The 19,231-nt window shown below is 45.3% G+C and overlaps 1 protein-coding gene across 5 annotated transcripts in view; it reads right to left on the bottom strand.

Annotated features, from left to right (window-relative positions):
- The window catches only part of TRERF1 (transcriptional regulating factor 1), a 171,195-nt gene that overhangs the window by 126,439 nt on the left and 25,525 nt on the right, over positions 1–19,231 (bottom strand). For 3 of the 5 annotated variants that reach the window (XM_083175677.1, XM_083175673.1, XM_083175672.1), the window contains exon 2: positions 8,319–8,394. The exons of the other annotated variants lie outside the window; for them this stretch is intronic. The gene's annotated coding sequence lies outside the window, so the exon portion shown is untranslated. The remainder of the gene's footprint in view (positions 1–8,318; positions 8,395–19,231) is intronic. 5 annotated transcript variants of the gene reach the window in all.

The following is a 19,231-nucleotide window of genomic DNA, read 5'->3' as shown; positions in this document are numbered from 1 at the left end:
GCGAGCGCAGCGAGCCCCGCGAGGGGACGCGGATACCTTCACAGGTAAGCGCGTCCCCTCGCGGGCTTCACAGGTGTCCGTGGCCACGTGGACACCTGTGAAGCCCGCGAGGGGACGCGTATAACTGTGAAGGTATCCGCGTCCCCTCGCGGGGCTCGCTGCGCTCGCCACGCTTCGGGCTCGGTGGCTCGCTGCGCTCGCCACACTATTCTATTCTCAACTCCACGCCGACGTGGATAGTAGGGCATGAAAAGGTCGTAGGACGCGTACCGCCGCCGCTCGCCACGCTTCGGGTTGGCGTGGATCGTGGGGTGGCGTACAAAAATTGGGGGGACATTTAAGGGTTAATTGGGGCTATTTGGGCTCTGTAGCCCATTTAACATTGATTCCTATGGGAAAATCGCGGGCATTGAGGCATTTAACGCTAAAATCGCGGTCAATCAGGCTTTTTAACATTGTTCTCTATGGGAAAATCGCGGTAATCGCGGGTACCCGATTTTGATGTACCCGCGATTTACCCGCGATGCCCGCGATTACCGCGATTTTACCCGCGATGCCCGCGATTTCAATCGTGGGCGCCGTTCTAGGTAAAGAGTACCTGTTAATTTAAGCATGCATTTTCCTACAGCTGGTGGTTAGTCATTGAGTATAGTATGTATTGCTTAGCTGTAGCAGCTTGTTAGTAAGCAGTTCTATGTCACAAATTTGACAACTTTAGTTACAAGCATTTGTTAGTATCCTTAAGTGGGCTTTTAGTGATTTTCAGTTTAATGGTTGACGTGATAAATGAATTAGGAACTGTCCGGCTTATTATGTCTGGCCACACATTAGAGCAAGGGTACCTTACAGATGTCACCTTTCGTTTCTCAGGCCTCCCAGTCGTTTGGTGCTGAATTATCCTCAATATTCAGTACCCTAGAGGCGGGGAAACGCGTTGGTGGTTTTATCGGTGAATGCATGAGAGGGATACCACCACTGAATGCAGTAAAGCCACGCATCTCAAAGCTACTCCAGGTAAAGTTGATATTGAGGATAATTCAGCACCAAACGACTGGGAGGCCTGAGGAGCGAAAGGTGACCTCTGTAAGGTACCCTTGCTATAATTTATTCACAGGAAAAGGGGAATTGGGGAGGTACCGGTGCACAATTCACTTAACACGAGTAAGTATAATAACATTTGTAGCAATGGAATGTCCACAGTATACAATAGGGTGCCTTAATGTATTAATGGCTGGTGGAGGTGCTCCACTGAGAGTATAACTAAGTACGTGTAGAAGAGAAAGAAAGTACTCTCTTTTTGGGGGGGCACTGCTTTGAAAAAAAGTGTTTTTTAAACTTAACTTTTAATATTATAACAAATAAAGAATAAAATTGACACACAATGACACTAACAACACACACAAAACACACACAGAGGGAGTAGATAGCACTAAGGGAGTGCTCTGCCCCAAATGCACCGTCAGAAATATGGCAATTTTCTATATGTGTTTTGCATAATAATTCAATATGCACAATCAAAAATTGAATATTAATTCTGACTAGAGGAGGAGGCACTAGTTGATGGATATCTAAGGATATCACTAGTATAGCATTGCAAAATGTTTCTCAATGGTGCACAATACATTTAGCAGTCATATTTCAAGAGAAAGAGAAATTATTACTGTTGTACGGATTCACTGTTAGATGGTACTGAAATTAAATATTAACACTGGCCCAATTAATACATCAAGTGGCCGATTTGTCTTATGCAGTACAAAGAAATGGTAAATAATGAGTATAACGACAGTAAATATATCGAATACACAATTGGGTTAATCAGGAACTGTAAAGCTCTCAGTTTTCTTTTACAAGTGATAATTAGTATGAAGGCAATTAAACAGGTCCTGATACCCACAGTTTGTGTTGTTTATGAAAGCAAAATTTCACAGGTCCCGATATCAACAGTTTGAATCAATTAGGAAATATTATACTAATGTTAATAAATAATAAGACAATTGCAAGGTCCTGATACCAACAATTTAAATTAATTAAGGTGTGTGATTTCACTGGTCCTGATTCCAAAATTTTCGAAAACAGTTAGGCAGTGTGTCACTGCTATTTAATTAGAGAATAATATGTTAATAGAAAATAAATGTACTAGGTACCAATACCACACTGCAGGCAAACCTTAATAAATTAAATGTATAGTCCCTATATCACATGGATATATAATTTTGCGGGTTAACAATTAAGGTGTTCAATATGTAGCTAGCTCACAAATACCTCTCTCCTGGGACTCTCCTGGATAGGTGTGTGTAAAGGGGGGGGGGGGTTTGGGGTTTAGGGGTGATGAGTAGTGAGAAATAACCCTACTGATTCCAGGACCGATGCTTCTTGTGATGGATGTGGGGCTTGACAGCCACAAGTGAGCGAGTCCTTTGGTCTCAGTGAATTGGGAGAAAGGGAGGGTACAACTGCTGTCTAGAAATGTATTGAGGACCAGTGGTTCCCAACCCTGGTCCTCAAGTACCCCCAACAGTGCACGTTTTCCAGGTCACCCAGCAGGTGCACTCATTATTCAGTCACATTTTAAAAGATCCACAGGTGGAGCTAATTATTTTGCCTGTGATTCTGTGTGGAGACCTGGAAAATGTGCACTGTTGGGGGTACTTGAGGACCAGGGTTGGGAAGCACTGTGTTAGAAGACCAGCGCAGGGAATCTTGCCAAACACTCTGGATGAGTGTGTGCCCATGTGGAAAGTGTGTAGGGAAAGAGCGGGTAGTGGGAATCCTGATGAGAGCAGGGGCTCCCTGGGGAGGGAGAGGAAAGAAGCTGGGGGACAGGCTGTTTTGCGTGACCGGCTGCACAGGGTCCCAAGAGCGAAAGGGAGAGAGGGGGAGCTGCTGTACAGAGAGGTACCTGTCAGTGTACGGTTACACTGAGGGTTCACGCTGTGTGCTCACTGTAATCAGTGAGGTGCATGGGTTCCTCCGTCTGCCCGGGAGGGAGTGAGCCCAGCTACATACGAGTTTGCGGTGGGAGACACATGCCGCCAGCAGCTATCATGACGCTGTCTGTGACGGTGAGGGTTCACAAACGGCCGTTTCGCAATGCTTGCTTCATCAGAGCACTGCAATTTATATGTATGTGTATATATTTATAGATTTTTGTATAAAAAGTTGCAAGTGCTTAATAAAACATGCCCGGGGAGGAGACTTTCAGCAGCACTTCGGGGTCGGGGTTTGAGCGTGACATCATTAAGCCCAATCCCCAGGATGTAAAACAACCCGAATTGCAGATCTCCATGGAGAGGGTGAGGCTAAAATGGCACAATTATGACATTTTAGAACCGACCCTCCTCAGGGACCCGTGGATTGCCCCATATGTCCAGCATGACTCCTCACCTGACTACAGCATAACACCCTGTAGAGGAACATTGACACCTCTTCAATTTAGCCAGGAAAAAGAGGAACCCGGATATCCGTCACTATTGTTTCTACTCTTCCTTGGAGTCCACTGGAGTCCACTCAGGATCAAGGCTGAATCATCAGACTGATCAGTGATTATTGACACATGGCAGATCTTATGCAGCGGTATCCCTATGCCATATTTCTAACCTTTTTTTTATATTTTATATTCCCACACCTCTACCTTATTAGCACAACCCACCTTTTGTGTTTATCTATAATTACATACAACTGTCCATATAAAAGGTACATGTATAAGATATGTACACTACCTATTATGCATCACAAAATACTGATTAATACATGAACATATCTTGAACAGATCTGTGAGCAGGAGGAATCCATTAGATGGTGAATATTTCTGTATGGATTTCTCCCTGCGCGCACAGCAGCCATGCACTGGGGCAGGGGGACAGGCTAGCGGGGTGGTGTTGATCTGCTTGCTGGGCAACGAACACTCGTAGCCCAGCAAGAAGGTCTGAATTGGGCCCCATAGCAGGAAGCAGAGTGACACATCAGCAAAATTGCATCAGAATTCTGTGCATCAGAATGTAAATCAGTGGATTGTAAAGTGCAACAGAATATGCTTGCCTTATATAGGGAAATATTGATAAATAATGATCACACGTGACAAAATTGGCAACCCAAGGCATCCAGCTAAACACACACACACACACATATATTATGCTTTTCTGAAGATAAACCTCTGTTACCAGTGAACTACAGTTATGACCTATATATTGTGGGTGCGCTCATTTCTGTAACTTGGTAAAGTAGGCCAGTAATTTACTGGCCAGTACAGACAGGCTTTATTGAATAGACAACCCTAGCACTGACATTGCAGGTAAAAGACTTGAAAAACATTTAGAACGGAAATGTTTATCTTTAATTTGTGCCATGTGCTGATAGAGGGTACACACGGTGAGATGTGCACTATTTTTCTATTCGATTTTGCATATGGTTTTTCTACATTCGAAGCAGATTCGATCCCAATACACCCTCCCGTGTAGTTTAAAATTAATATAAAAATAGTCTTGGCAGGTAAGACTATATAGTACAGATCTGTACTGTACAGTCAAATCAAATGCATTTTGCATACAATTCGATTCAATCCCGATTCGATCCCAATCGAATCGCAAGCAAAATCGCACAGTGTGTATCCACTATAAGACAGCCTAATTACCACGTTGTACAGTTCGGATACATACAGACTATCACATTAAAGAGAATAGGGAATGCTTTTTGGACAACTCTGTTGTTAACATTCCCCAATCACATCAATGTTGTTATTAGGGTGGCCAATCCCGGGATCGGGATCGGCGGGATCCCGGGATTTGGCCCCCAAAACGCCGGGATTTCAATCCCGGGATTGGAATTTCCAATCCCGGGATTTCGGGATTAAACTGCGCATGCGCAGTTTAATGCCGGGCAGCGTCTGAGCACTCAGACGCTGCCCGGCTTCCCCATACCCCGCAGTGCGCAGCGTGACGAGGTCACGCTGCGAGGTCACGCTGCGCAGGGCACACGGCACAGCCGCACATCCACGGCTGCCCGCCCAGCGCTGACGGCCACCCGCCCGCCCACCCAGCGCTGACGGCCGGCCACCCGCCCTCCCACCCAGCACTCACGGCCGGCCACCCGCCCACCCAGCGCTCACGGGCACCCAGCGCTCCCTACCAACCACCCACCCAGCGGTCCCTGACAACCACCCGCCCACCCACCCAGCGCTCGGGCGGCCAGGGTGTTTTTTATTATTAGGGAAGCCAATCCCGGGATCCCGGGAATCCCGGGATTGAGCATTTTTCAATCCCGAATCCCGGGATTGAAAAAATGCCCCGGGATTGGCATCCCTAGTTGTTATGCGCACCTCTTGTGGCTTTACAGCTTCCTAGTACTGTATTTCTAAACCTCAGTATCCTTAAAATAAGGAACATCAGTGTCCTAATATATTCCAATAATTTCTCCTTTATTTAACAATTAAATATAAACCATTTTGATACGAGCACTGGTTCATGCTTTCTACAGTTTAAGGCAGGGTTGCGACCATTACAATAGGGATAGTGCTAAATAATAGAGCAGAACATAACAGAAATGTTGTCTAAAATAATTTAAAGTAAAATACATTACACGGGATGTATAATCTTTTAAACAGAAACACGGTGGTATTACGTTACTACTCAGGCTGAAACTTCTAATAGTACATAAAGATGACATTATACACATAATTCTAATTGAAGTCTATGATTGATTCTGTAATTTGCATTCTAAAGACAAAACGTATGCAGTCAAGCTACCGACAGACAAAAAAAACACTTGGTAGAATCCCACAACCAAATGCCGACTGACAAGATCCTGATACTGTAGGTACAGAACACACACAATCGAAATACAGACAACATTAAAATACAAAAAAAAGGGGGGGTATGGATCCGCACAGACTTAACACATATTTAGTATTTAATCGAACCATAGGTTTGACCAATATTCTGGACTACTCAATTGTATGGTGGTAGTCTGGGATTGGTGGTGCGCCCAACACATTCAGTATTTGTAACTGTGTAAGGGGGAGATTGTATGCAAGAGGCATACAGGAAAGACAAATGTGCCTTTTTGGGCGCACTCTTTATTCAATAATTTGATATGATTATTGCATTAAAACATAACTTTTATTGGCTTCTTATCTAAAAAATTTTGGAGCATTACTCATTTCTTTGTTAATCGATAAATTATCCTTGACCATCAATCAAAGAAAAAAATCATCATCACATACATTTCTTTATTTACTCGATAAATTATCATTGACCATCAATCGAAGCAAAAAATCACATACAACATTTAAACAGGACATATACATATATTTTAATATGAAATTTATATGAAATTTTTTTAATAAATTTTATGTTTTTTATTAATAAACAAATTGCCTCAGCAGAATTGCATCAGATTTTAAATTTAAGTTGCCTTTTGCAAAAAAAAAAAAACCTAAACACACACACGCACAGATATATAAATGCATATATATATTTATACAATTCAGCAGTATAAAAAGATGGTTTAAACTTTTGCAAATCATATTAGCTCTTGCGACGTTACTTATATATTCTTTAATTACATCATCAATAAAAACAGACAATCTTTATAGATAAAAAGTAGTAAAACTTCCATAGGTTCAAACTATGTGCACACTAGGAAATGTACATACCCAACCTACATAAACACAACAACACAACCCAAAAAAATGTACAGAGTGTGGGAAATGCTCCTAGTAAAAACTCACGAGATGTTATGTGTTGCGTCACCACCACACTCATGCATTGTATATGACAGGTTCTATTACCTAACGTTGGGAGTACCATTAGGAACAAAAACCCTACTAAAGAAACCTTGCTGTGAACTACACAGCTACTTTTTATTGTACGCCACCGTTATATTTCCACTGGTGTGTGATTGGGTATTAGAAGGTGGAGGGTAACACCAACACACCCACACATACTTTTATGAATATGAATCACCGCACTTGGGTGTGAGTACAGTACGCAACCATTTTGAAGAATAGAGGGAGATATATAGAACCCTTTTTGTTTGTCCCTATACTGAGAGGCTTTTTCTGTAAAAAAAACTGTCTACACCATGGAGGTCATTTGATTTGATTCACCCTGTTGCGAATTTGCACTGGGGACCGATGCTGTAGATGTGCAGATGCGCATAGGCAAATATGTGCATGTGCAGGTCTTTACTGCGGGCGGGGGGTGCAGTAGGCGTGCTGGAAGCGTTTTCTGGGTGTACCCACAAAAACTCTGGGTGCGCCCAGGAAATGCCGGGTGTCTCTAACAGGGGCAGCTGTCAGCTGACCGCACTGTTCACGTAGCAGGGCACCGCAAAATACCAGAGAGTGACTTAGATTTGAGCATGCTACAGAATGATTTTGGGCCAGCACGCAAGGCTGCAAATAAATGTTTATGCAATTCGCTGCTTTACAAGTCAACCGGAATGACCACCCATATGTTTTCTTATTTTTGTACATGTACAACGGAAACCTTTGACTTGGACGGATATACTCACAATATATTAAAGTGTTTAGTAGGAGCGCTTCCCACACTCTGTATATATTTTGGGTTGTTTTATAGATAAATAGACCTTATGCAAAAAAAATACAATCTCAAAATCTCACTATATTTACACAATATATTATAATAATGTATTACATACAAATACAGCCTCATCATTAATATCATCATTTTCCAAATATATATGCCTTAAATTTAGGACAAACCACTATTTCAGAATGTAACCAATGTCATCTATAAATATAGAGCAGGGGGGTACATTTATTAAGCTCGGTGAAGTGATAAAGTGCCTGGTTTTTATCACCGGCCAATCAGCTCCTACCTGTCATTTTTCAAACCAAGCCTGTAACTTCACAGGTAGGAGCTGATTGGCCAGTGATAAAAACCAGACACTTTATCACTTCACCAAGCTTAATAAATCTGCCCCTGAGTTATTAAGATCCACGGAAGTAACGTGCCAGAGTATATGTAAGCCAAGTATCTGCTTAATACAGAAAAGTACTTTGAGATCTATGTAGTTTCTCCAACAAAACAGAGTTGTCACCGTAGGAGATTACTAAATTACTAAGAGCGATATAACAAAATGAATCATTAACTGCAAAAGAATGTCAATTTACAACATGCTGAGTTATTAGTAAGTGTACTACAGATTTTCAAAAGACCAAACAGAAATATGCATCTTCACATTGCTCTCGTCAGACAGCTGTTAAACCATATGTACAAAGGAAAACCTAGAACCAAGATATGTAACTGATCCAGTATGATGCAAATTGACTGATATAAAAAGAAAATTAAGTACAGTACCTGAGTAAGATTCTACATTTGGGTTAATTTTAAAAAGGTGAAGTTGAAAATGTTCCAGTAGTATGTGTTCTTGATTCTGTAACCAATATAAAAGAGAATGAATAGTTAAATTACTGCAGGTTGTGGGAAATTTACAAGCAAAACAGGTATAGTGACAGAACAGGGGAGTGGAGGTGGGCCCGCATGTCTACTGGCAGCAGCCAATAAACTAGGAGGATATAGGGGGTTATTCTGTTCACTCCTTCTGGCAAATTCCAGTGTGCACTGCAGGTGGGGTAGATGTTACTTGTGCAGAGAGAGTTAGATTTTGGTGGGGTTTTACTTCAAAGTGAGATCTATATTTCAGTGTACAAATAAAGCAGCCAGTATTTACCCTGCACAGAAACAAAATAACTCAAATCTAATCCTCCCTGCACATTTTACATCTGCCCCCGTGCAGTGCACATGGTTTTGTCCATCTAAGAAGGAATTTACCAGAAGGGGTGAACTAGAATAACCCCCATAGTGCCTGATTCAATGCCGCATTGTATGTAATGCAATCAGAGCACAGCGACCAACATCGCACGCTGGGAACCAACATTGCGTCCGTAGGTTGAGATGGTGGATTCATATGGACAGCTAAGACACGCCCCTTTTTCTAGGAACGCATCACTCTCCCCATCCCCTCAACTACGGCCAATATCGCAAAGCCTATTCTGCATATCTTGCCAATTGTAGTTTCTTGATAATCCAGGTATTCTTTACCAGTGTATATATCATAATCATTCCCATGTCTAAAGGTGCCCATACACGGTGCGTTTTTGCTGTGTGATGCGGGCCTCCCATCGCACAGTTCAAAAAGTATGTGCTGCACGTATTTTTTGAACTAGCTTCGGATCGCATTGCATCACATTCAAATAACATGCAATGCGATACAGCCCAAAACGCATACGATAATCGCAGCATGTATGGGCGCCTTAACACAATAGGATCCATGATAATGTAAAATAAATTGAGAGATTAGATGCAAAAAAAAAAAAAAAGATCAGAGCAGGAAAACAGGAGGGTAAGGAAAATAGGATTTTAATACCTACCGGTAAATCCTTTTCTCGAAGTTCTTATTGGATACAGGGAGTCGTTCATAACGATGGGGAAAAGAGCTTATCCGAAGGAGACAGGCACATATAAAAATTTATACAGGGTGTACTGGCTCCTCCCCTCTGCTCCCCTCCCTCTAGCTTCAGTTAAGTGAACTGTGCCGAAGGAGAAGAACAATATGAGAGGAATATGTGTATATTTACCGTGGTGAGATTCATCCAGCACACCCAACATTCAACATAACAGACCACATTAGCAACCCCATAACTTGGGAAGTCTAAGGGCCTAAGAACATGTCAACATGACAACTATTTTGAACTGTGTTCCAACTGGAACAATGTATAGAATTATCACCTAAGTGACAATTTACACTCGTGGACCTTTAAGGTACACTATGTAAGTTTAAGTTACCTAGGTAACCTACACCCCTATGTCCGCCAGGAACAAGAAGGGTAGCAGAAGGACCCAGTATTGGTCCATATCTCACAAAGTGAGCAAGGCAAACCTCCGCACAGAGGCGGGTGCCCTGTATCCCATAAGAACTTCGAGAAAAGGATTTACCGGTAGGTATTAAAATCCTATTTTCTCTATCATTCTTATGGCATACAGGGAGTCGTTCATAACGATGGGGATATACCAAAGATATCAGAACGGGCGGGATTGTGCGGAACCTATTGCCGCAGCACCGCTTGCCCAAACTGAGTATCCTCAGTGGCCAGAGCATCAAACTTATAAAATTTGACAAAAGTGTGTTGGCCAGACCATGTGGCTGCTCTACACAATTGTAAGGCCGAAACTCCTCGGGCAGCCGCCCAGGATGTCCCCACGGAACGAGTAGAGTGAGCTTTCACCCCAACAGGCATAGGCAGCTTTGCTACCACATAAGCCTGTTTAATGGTTGCACATATCCATCGTGCAATAGACTGCTTGGAAGCAGGACGTCCAATCTTTTGGGCGTCATAGAGGACGAAGAGTCCATCAGTTTTGCGAATCCTTGCTGTTCTCCTGATGTAGACACGGAGAATCCTTACTACGTCCAAGGACGTTGGCACCTCAGAATGAGGCCCACCAGCCGGAACCACAATTGGCTGGTTCACATGGAACGCAGACACCACTTTGGGTAGAAAACGTGGGTTAGTGCGTAATTCTGCCCTGTCCTCAAAGAATATCAAATAAGGACTCTTGCAAGTCAATGCCCCTAGCTCCGAGACCCTCCTAGCCGAAGCTAGGGCCAGTAAGACCACTGTCTTCCAGGTTAAATATTTCAGGTCAATTTCCTCCAAGGGCTCGAACCAGGAGGATTTAAGGAACTTCAGCACAACATCCAAGTCCCACGGTGGAGTAGGGGCCACAAAAGGAGGCTGTATATGCAATACTCCTTGCAGAAATGTCTGCACTTCAGGAATATTAGCTAGTTTCTTCTGGAAGAAAACAGATAATGCAGATACCTGCACCTTCAAAGAGCCTAGGCATAGGCCTAGATCCAGACCAGCTTGAAGAAAGCTAAGAAATCTTTCAAGTTTGAACTCTGATGGAGAAAACTTTCCCTGTTCGCACCAACCCACATATCTTTTCCAGATATGGTGGTAATGTGCAGCCGTTACCGGTTTCCTTGCACTTGTCATAGTTCTGATGACTGAAGTGTGAAACCCCTTCTGAGTCAGGATCTGCCGTTCAGGCCTTGGAACAGCTGCGTTTGACGGCCTGGAAGACGCACGGTCCTTGCATGAGTAGATCTCTTTGCAGGGGTAGGCGCCACGAGTCCCTTTGCAGACTTAGAAGCTCCGGGTACCACGTTCTTCGTGGCCAGTCTGGGGCCACCAGAATCACCTCGGTTCCGTCTCTTCTTATCTTCCTTAGCACCCGAGCCACTAGGGGGATCGGTGGGAAGACATACACCAGGCTGTTGAACGTCCACGGTATGGAGAGGGCGTCCACTCCTTCTGCCTGAGGGTCTCTTGCCCTCGAGAAGTACCTGGATACTTTCCAGTTGCTTCTTGATGCCATCAAGTCTAACAGTGGGGTCCCCCACCGAGCCACCAGAGAACTGAATACCTGGTGGTGTAGACTCCATTCCCCGGGGTGGAGCTCGTGGCGACTGAGGAAGTCTGCTTCCCAGTTGTCCACCCCGGGTATGAATATGGCCGAGAGCGCTTGGCAGTGACTCTCTGCCCAGGACAGGATCTTCGATGCTTCCCTCATACAGGGCCTGCTCTTGGTCCCGCCCTGTCTGTTCAGGAATGCCACAGTGGTGGCGTTGTCTGATTGGATACGGACCGCCTGACCGCTGAGGAGAGGGGCCGCCTACAGAAGTGCGTAATACACAGCACGTAACTCCAGGTTGTTGATATGGAGGCGTGTTTCCCATAGGGTCCACTTGCCCTGAAAGGACTGACCCATGGTCACTGCCCCCCATCCCGTGAGGCTTGCATCCGTGGTGACTAAGACCCAATCCTGGATGCCAATCCGACGCCCTGCCAGCAGGTTGGGCGTGTGGAGCCACCACTGTAGTGACAGTCTGGTCCGAGATGACAACGCAATACGCCGGTGCATCTGGTGGTGTGAACCGGACCACTTCCCTAGGAGATCGAGCTGGAAAATCCTGCTGTGAAACCTCCCGAATTGGAGAGCCTCGAAAGAGGCGACCATCTTTCCCAATAGGACAATGCACTGGTGCACCGTCACCTGGGGGGTCCTCAGCAAGTCTGTGACCAGCTGCTGGATGTCCAACACCTTGTCCTGTGGCAGGGACACTCTCATGAGAGCTGTGTCCATCACCATGCCCAGGAACTGGAGTCTCTGTGAAGGGATCAGAGAAGACTTTGCCAGATTTAGGAGCCAACCATGGCCCGACAGGGTCTGTATGGTAACTTGTAAGGCTGTCTGTAGTTCCTGTGGCGACCGCGCCTTTACTAACAGGTCGTCCAAGTATGGTATCACACAGATACCCTTTTTCCTTAAAACCACCATCATCTCCGCCATCACCTTGGTGAATATGCGCGGGGCTGAGGACAAGCCGAATGGCAGTGCGCGAAACTGATAGTGCTCGTTTAGCAGCGCAAACCTCAGGTATTTCTGATGAGGGGGCCATATAGGGATGTGAAGGTAGGCGTCCTTCACATCTAAGGACGCCAAGAACTCCCCCTCCTCCAGTGCCGCTATCACGGCCCGCAAGGACTCCATCTTGAATTTGGTTACTTTCAAGAAGGGATTCAGGGATTTTAAGTTCAGAATTGGGCGTACTGACCCGTCTGGTTTCGGAACTACAAATAGGTTAGAGTAATAACCCTGCCCCCTCTCTAGGGGAGGGACCCTGGTTATTACCTTGGCCTGTACCAGCTTTTGGATTGCTTGCTGCAACACCACTTGGTCCTCTGGGGACGCTGGGAGGCATGATTTGAAGAACCTCTGAGGTGGCTGAACTGCAAACTCCAGCTTGTAGCCGTGCGTAATAAGAGCCTGCACCCAAGAATTGAGGCACGAGGCTTCCCAAACCTGGCCGAAGAACGCCAGTCTGGCTCCCACCTCTGCCAGAGCTAATGGTGGAGCCCCACCGTCATGCTGCTGGTTTCCCTGCAGCTGCCCCGGATGGCCACTCTGCGGTGGCCGAAGCGGAAGGCTTCCTGAATTTACCACGGGAGCCTCTAGCAGCGTTTGAACCACCCCTGGCTTTAGGGCGGAATTTACTTGCCCGAAAGGACTGCTGGGAGTGAGCCTGAAAAGGACGCTTCGGCGCCTGTGGAGTGGATGGTAGGAAAGTGGACTTTCCCGCCGTGGCTTTAGAGATTAAATCGTCTAAATCACTCCCAAATAACCTGCCACCTGTGAAGGGGAGGCTTTCTACACTCCTTTTGGAGTCAGCGTCAGCTACCCACTGCCGGAGCCAGAGGGACCTGCGCCCTGACACTGCCATGGCTGAGTTACGGCCGTTAATGGCTCCTAACTCCTTCTGCGCTTCACACAGAACTTTAGCAGTGTCCTGAATATGGTGTAATTTCTCAGACACCTGTGCTACTGTCATGTCACCCAGAAGACCTTCCTGGATCTGGGAGGCCCATGTGTATATGGACTTGGCCATATAGCAACTAGCTAATACAGGACGCTGACACGCGCCACTAGCAGTAAAAATGGACTTCAAAGTGTTTTCAACCTTTCTGTCCGTGGTGTCTTTTAATGAAGACGACCCTGGTACTGGGAGTACCATCTTTTTGGCTAAGCGAGACACAGAAGAATCAACCTGTGGTGGCTCCTCCCACACCTTACGTCCCTCAGGATCAAAGGGAAACGTGGACTTAAACTTTTTAGCCACTTTAAACCTCATTTCTGGGTTATTCCACGCTGACTTGAATGTACTTTCCAGGTCAGCCTGCTCAGGGAAAACTACCTGTTGCTTTTTCTGAGTAGCAAAGAAGGCATCCCCTGCTGTGGATTCAGCCAAGGGAAGGTCCAACACCTCCCTGATTGCCATAATCAATGGCTCTGTGCCCCGCAGTAGTGACTGTGAAGCATCAGGCTCGTCATCACCTGCGTCTGCATCATCCACATCATCATCATCATCCCCATCGTCAGCCCCGGAATCAGGGGTTTGAGAGGGGGCCTTTCTCTTACGAGTATCCCCAGGGGTGGGAGTAATTACATCCACTCTGGCAGAGAGGATAGCCAGCTCCCTCTGTACTCTCTGGGTCTGTGCTGCAGTAGCAGTTAACTGTGTAGTCACAGTTTCAAGCATGGTTTTTATACCTGTAGCCCAGGCTGGCTCCTGTGAGCTGTCCTGTGTGCTACTTTGCTGCCCAGTTAGTTGTGGGGGGACCCCAGTACTTTGAGGGGACATGCATGGCTCACAAGTAACCTGTGATGAAGATGCTGGCACAAACTTATCACTGCACACCATACATGTAAGTTTCCTCACCATTGTGACAAACAAACAGTCTCCCCTCACACAGCGCGCACACACAGTTGGATATGCAGTGTGAAATTAACCAGATAAATACTATGTGTAGCCTTATCTGATCTGTACAGCTTAACAAGCCAGTGGGGTGGTGTACAGAGGATAATGGAGGAGACCAATACACCTGATAACCTTAGCTCTCCGATTAGAAGAGCTGGTAATACAGTACAGTAATCAATAACAGTACTTTACAGTGTAAGCAGGCAAGTGCACAAGTACACAAGCGCTGAAAACCTGAAGCTGTCTCTGCAAGCAGATTCCCTCTGATCCACACCGCTGAGGAGTGTCTGGAGCAGTATAATGGCGTTTCCAGCAGCCAGGGAAGAAGCAGGAAGCAGGTTTTGGCGCCCTCACAGAGCTGGTCTCACTCTGGGTAAGCTCCGCCCAGCGTAATGGCGCCGGAGCTTACCTGCGTTTTATACTGAGACTGACATTGGGGAATGTCCAAATCCTCTTTGGTAACTGCCCTGGACAAAACAGGAACTGTATCCTGTCTCAGTGTAGGCAGGGGGTTACGCGGTCCCTGTGCAGGGCATCGCCATACCGCCGCCATCTTGCCGCACAATAACCCGGGGACCCCACGGCGGGGGACCCCGGGGTAAAACTCACCACTGACGTCTTCAGACTGGACTAGGGGTGTGCGGCGTGCCAGGGGTGTGCGCGCTGCAGCGCAATGCCCGCGGTAACATCACCCACTCAGGACGGTGGTCCTGTGGCAGGGACAGCTCGGTACCTTGAAGTGGCCAGCAGCTGAACCCTTCCCCTAGTCTCCCACGACGCAGGACTGCTGTTAAGTCCAAACAGCAGCCCCAAAATAATAAAGAAAATAAAACAGAAGAAAAACTCTCTGGAGCTCTTCCTGATCTGTGCTTCTCCTGAGGCACAGTTCTCAAACTGAAGCTAGAGGGAGGGGAGCAGAGGGGAGGAGCCAGTACACCCTGTATAAATTTTTATATGTGCCTGTCTCCTTCGGATAAGCTCTTTTCCCCATCGTTATGAACGACTCCCTGTATCCCATAAGAATGATAGAGAAATGTAATTTGGTACCAATCAATGCTTTGTGTAACACAAGTTACAATTTTTAACTTCCTTTTCAATTCCTGTTTTTAATTTCCTGTTTTTTTAATCATGTTTTTATCATTCAATGTTTCCAAAGAAACCGCATTCTTTGAGTTTTTGCAATAGTTATCTTTTTGTATTAATATTTTGAATATTAACCAACTTGCACATTTGTCTCCGTCAAGGTTACATAACACAACAGCAAAACAAAAACATTCTGTTTGCATCAAGGAAAAAATCTATGCTAAAAAAGACATATAAACAAAATCTATGTGTTATTAATAGAAAATAAATACAGTGGCAGAACATGAACTACATAAGATCCAGTCTATGGGGTCAATTAAATACCTGCAAATGTTTTTGAGTGCAAATCCAGTATGAACCCAACATCGCCAAGTTTTGGTCCCACAGAAGTGCGCACAAAAAAGATGGCAAATGTACATGTACCCTTGTAATGGCAAAAATTGCACAAATTGAATAATCCATATAATATACTTCGTCGAGCCGCACATATTGGGACATTGTGGACCTTGTATCTATTAAGGACACTGGGACTTATTTGCGCTGGGTATTGTGTTTATATATATATATATATATATATCAGGTGTATTACTAAATTACTGACAGAGACCCTTGCAAATGTGCCACCCTCCCATGCAACAATTGCTCCGTCAAGTGCCATCTAGTTAGAGCCAGTGCTATAAGGCAGTAATGCTGTACGCTATGCTACCGTGCTGCCCCAAATATATGGAATCGTCCTTCTTCTGATGAGAAGAGCTATGTGGATTAGGCTTCCCTAGATAGTTACGTTCGGAGCACATGAACTCAGCACACATGCAAAAATTGTATTTTATTTTGTGAGATTTTTCCGTGAGATTACAGAGGTACTAAAAAAGGGACTTTCCTTGGTTAGCACCTGGCTGCACAGCCTTTTTTTTTAACCGCAAAAGGACTTGAATTTGACATTTGATAGGGAAGTGTTTACCATTCTATAGTTGTACTGGGACAGGAAACGTAATTGGGGAAAATGGCCATAATTGAATACTGAATCATTATTGCCAATTTCTCACCTGGCCAGGAAATTCATCTGGGATTAACTACCCCCATTTATATGACCTTTTTCCTAAATTCCCTGTACTTGTAACTCAGCGTTCTTATACATTGTTCCATAAACTGATAAAGTGAAAAAAAAGTTTCAGAGAATGAGGTAAAAGTTAAATGTGCTACAATTTATTTTCATGATGACACATCAGATGTTCTGGTCTAGGGGGGGGGGGGGGGGGGGGGAGGGGTATTCAATTGTATTTGTGGGCGTTTAAGTATTGACAAGACATAATTTTCCTACAATGGTCATATTTTGACTTCACAGTAGTCATTTAATTGGAAACCAACCTATGTTTGTGCACAGAGGTGAAAAGTGAGGTTACCACAATTTACACAGCATAATGGGTAAATTCCATCCAAATAAGGGGGTTATTGTATTTGATTGTGGTTTTTGTGGTGTCCACCAAACCACGCCCGGTTGTTTAACCTAAACATCCATTTGCAGGATGCGGGGGAACACCCACATCATTTGATGGTCATCGACCATCGAATGATGTGGAAGGCACGCGCACATCTAAGGTTGCTCTGAGATAACCTTAGATGTGCGTGGGCATTCTGAAGGAAGTGGGCAGGCAGCTGACATCTGTTGATGTCAGCTGCCCGCCCCCATCTCCCATGTCACCGGGTAATTTCCAGGGGCGAGTCCCCCAGCGTGCCACCCCATGCAATGTTGGTTGTGGCCACAGTGTACAGTTTGTTTGCCGTGGCCACACGCACCCTGCGAATAATAACCAGAATAAGGTCCCAGGGGTGTATCGAGCTACCGTGTTTCCCCAATAAGTTTTCCCAGTCCCTGCGCTAAGCTACAATGCTTCCAGCTCCGCCTCCGCCCCTCCACCCCTGCATGAAATGGATGCTGCTGCTTTTTACCAATAGGGAATTGGTTCTTGTTTAGTTTCACGGCGGCAGCATGGCCGCCCGCTACTTCCGGGTTCAGCGCTCGGCAAACTTTCTAAAATAAAGTCCATGCCAACGTGAATAGTTCATACCCCCACTATCCACGTTGGCATGGAGTTAACTTTAGATAGCGTGGCGAGCGTAGCAAGCCACTGAGCCAGTAGCGTGGGCGAAGCGAGCCCTGCAAGGGGACACAGACGCTGCTGTGACTGAGACGCTGCCGCCGTGAAACTAAACAAGTACCAGGGAATTTTAAAGTGCAATGTGTCATACAGGAAATCATTTTATTAAAATTAACAATACAGTTTATATTAAAAGAAAATCTTATTTAATTAGGTATGTTCTTTAGGTGTAAAATAAGTACATTCCATCTTTGTGAGCTTTCCAGGTATCACCTGTACATTGTGCATCAGCCCACAGAGTAAACACATTGCAACCTAGGCTAGAATAATTATGCAAATTAGTATGCAATCTGGGATCACGGCTGTTGACCCCCACCGACAGCTGTGATCCAGGCCCGTTTGTGGTCAGATCGACCGCATAACGACAGACGGGATTCAATGTCCCGCCTGCCGATGGGCGCAAAGGGGGCGTGTCCACGAAAACAGCCGTGGATTTTCGATCTGCGACCCGGATAACAACAATCCACGGCCGTTATTGGCAGAACGGGACTAACAGCTTCTGAAGTCGGGCCCGGTCTGCCGTGATCCCGCATCAATGCTGTCGGAAATAGCGGCGGAAGATTGCATACCCCCCTTAGTGTCTGCAGTCATATTAAATAGTACAATGCTGAACTAAAGGTGCCCACACACACTAGAACGATTTGTTTGCCAATCAGCAGATTTCCGACCGATTGGCCAATTTTGTACCACAAAATCAGGCGCAAATCAGCCGATCTCGATCGGATGAGCGCTCCCACAGATCTTTTGCTAAATCTTCTGATCTTACATGCTGCATGAAAGAAGGGAAGATTTAGCAAAAGATCCATAGGAAAGCACATCGGACAAATCTTTGGTAAAGATGTGTACTTGCCTGAAATCTTTTGTCCAGGAAGGCTTAAGTTGTCCTTTAATTCTAACTTACTTTCATAGCACAATTTAAATACAGGGGTTGATTCAATTATGCCACCCCTCTTCCTTCTGTGGCGGTCGGATGCTGTATGTGATGTCTGGCAGCCGGGTTGCATGTCTTCTTAGCCCCCCCCCCCCCCCCTGTAGAGCCCAGTGATGGCAGTTGGCTCCCCTGTTGGAAATTTGGACCGACCACCCCTGGAGCCACCACTGGTAGGGCCCTCATTCATAGTATGCCACACAGTAGGCTCAAAACTTAAACGGTAAAAAGTTTTCATACTGTAAGCATATTGGCCCTTATTCAGATCTGATCGCAGTACAAATTTGTTTTCAAGATGGGCAAAACCATGTGCACTGCAGGTGGGGCAGATGTGCAGAGATAGTTAAATTTGGGTGAGGTGTGTTTAACTGAAATCTAAAATTGCAGTGGAAAATTCATGCAGCCAGTATTTACCCTGCACAGAAACAAAATAACTCACACAAATCTAACTCTCTGCACATGTTACATCTGCCCCACCTGCAGTGCACATGGTTTTGCCCATTTTGAGAACATATTTGTACTGCGATCAGATCTGAATAAGGGCCACTGTACCTAGCATAGTGGCTAAAGATAGAGCAAAAAAAATCATCTGAATCCGATGGATTGGGCCGAGAAATCTGCTGAAAATCACATTTGTTTCAGCTCCGATTCCAATCCGATGCCTGGGCCCAGGGCATCGGATCAGAACCAAAGATCACATGCCCTGCACTATAGATCT

Source organism: Crinia signifera, chromosome 3 (assembly GCF_055691185.1).
Source record: "Crinia signifera chromosome 3, ASM5569118v1, whole genome shotgun sequence".
Taxonomy (NCBI): Eukaryota; Metazoa; Chordata; class Amphibia; order Anura; family Myobatrachidae; genus Crinia; species Crinia signifera.
This window is presented reverse-complemented; position numbering and strand designations above follow the sequence as displayed.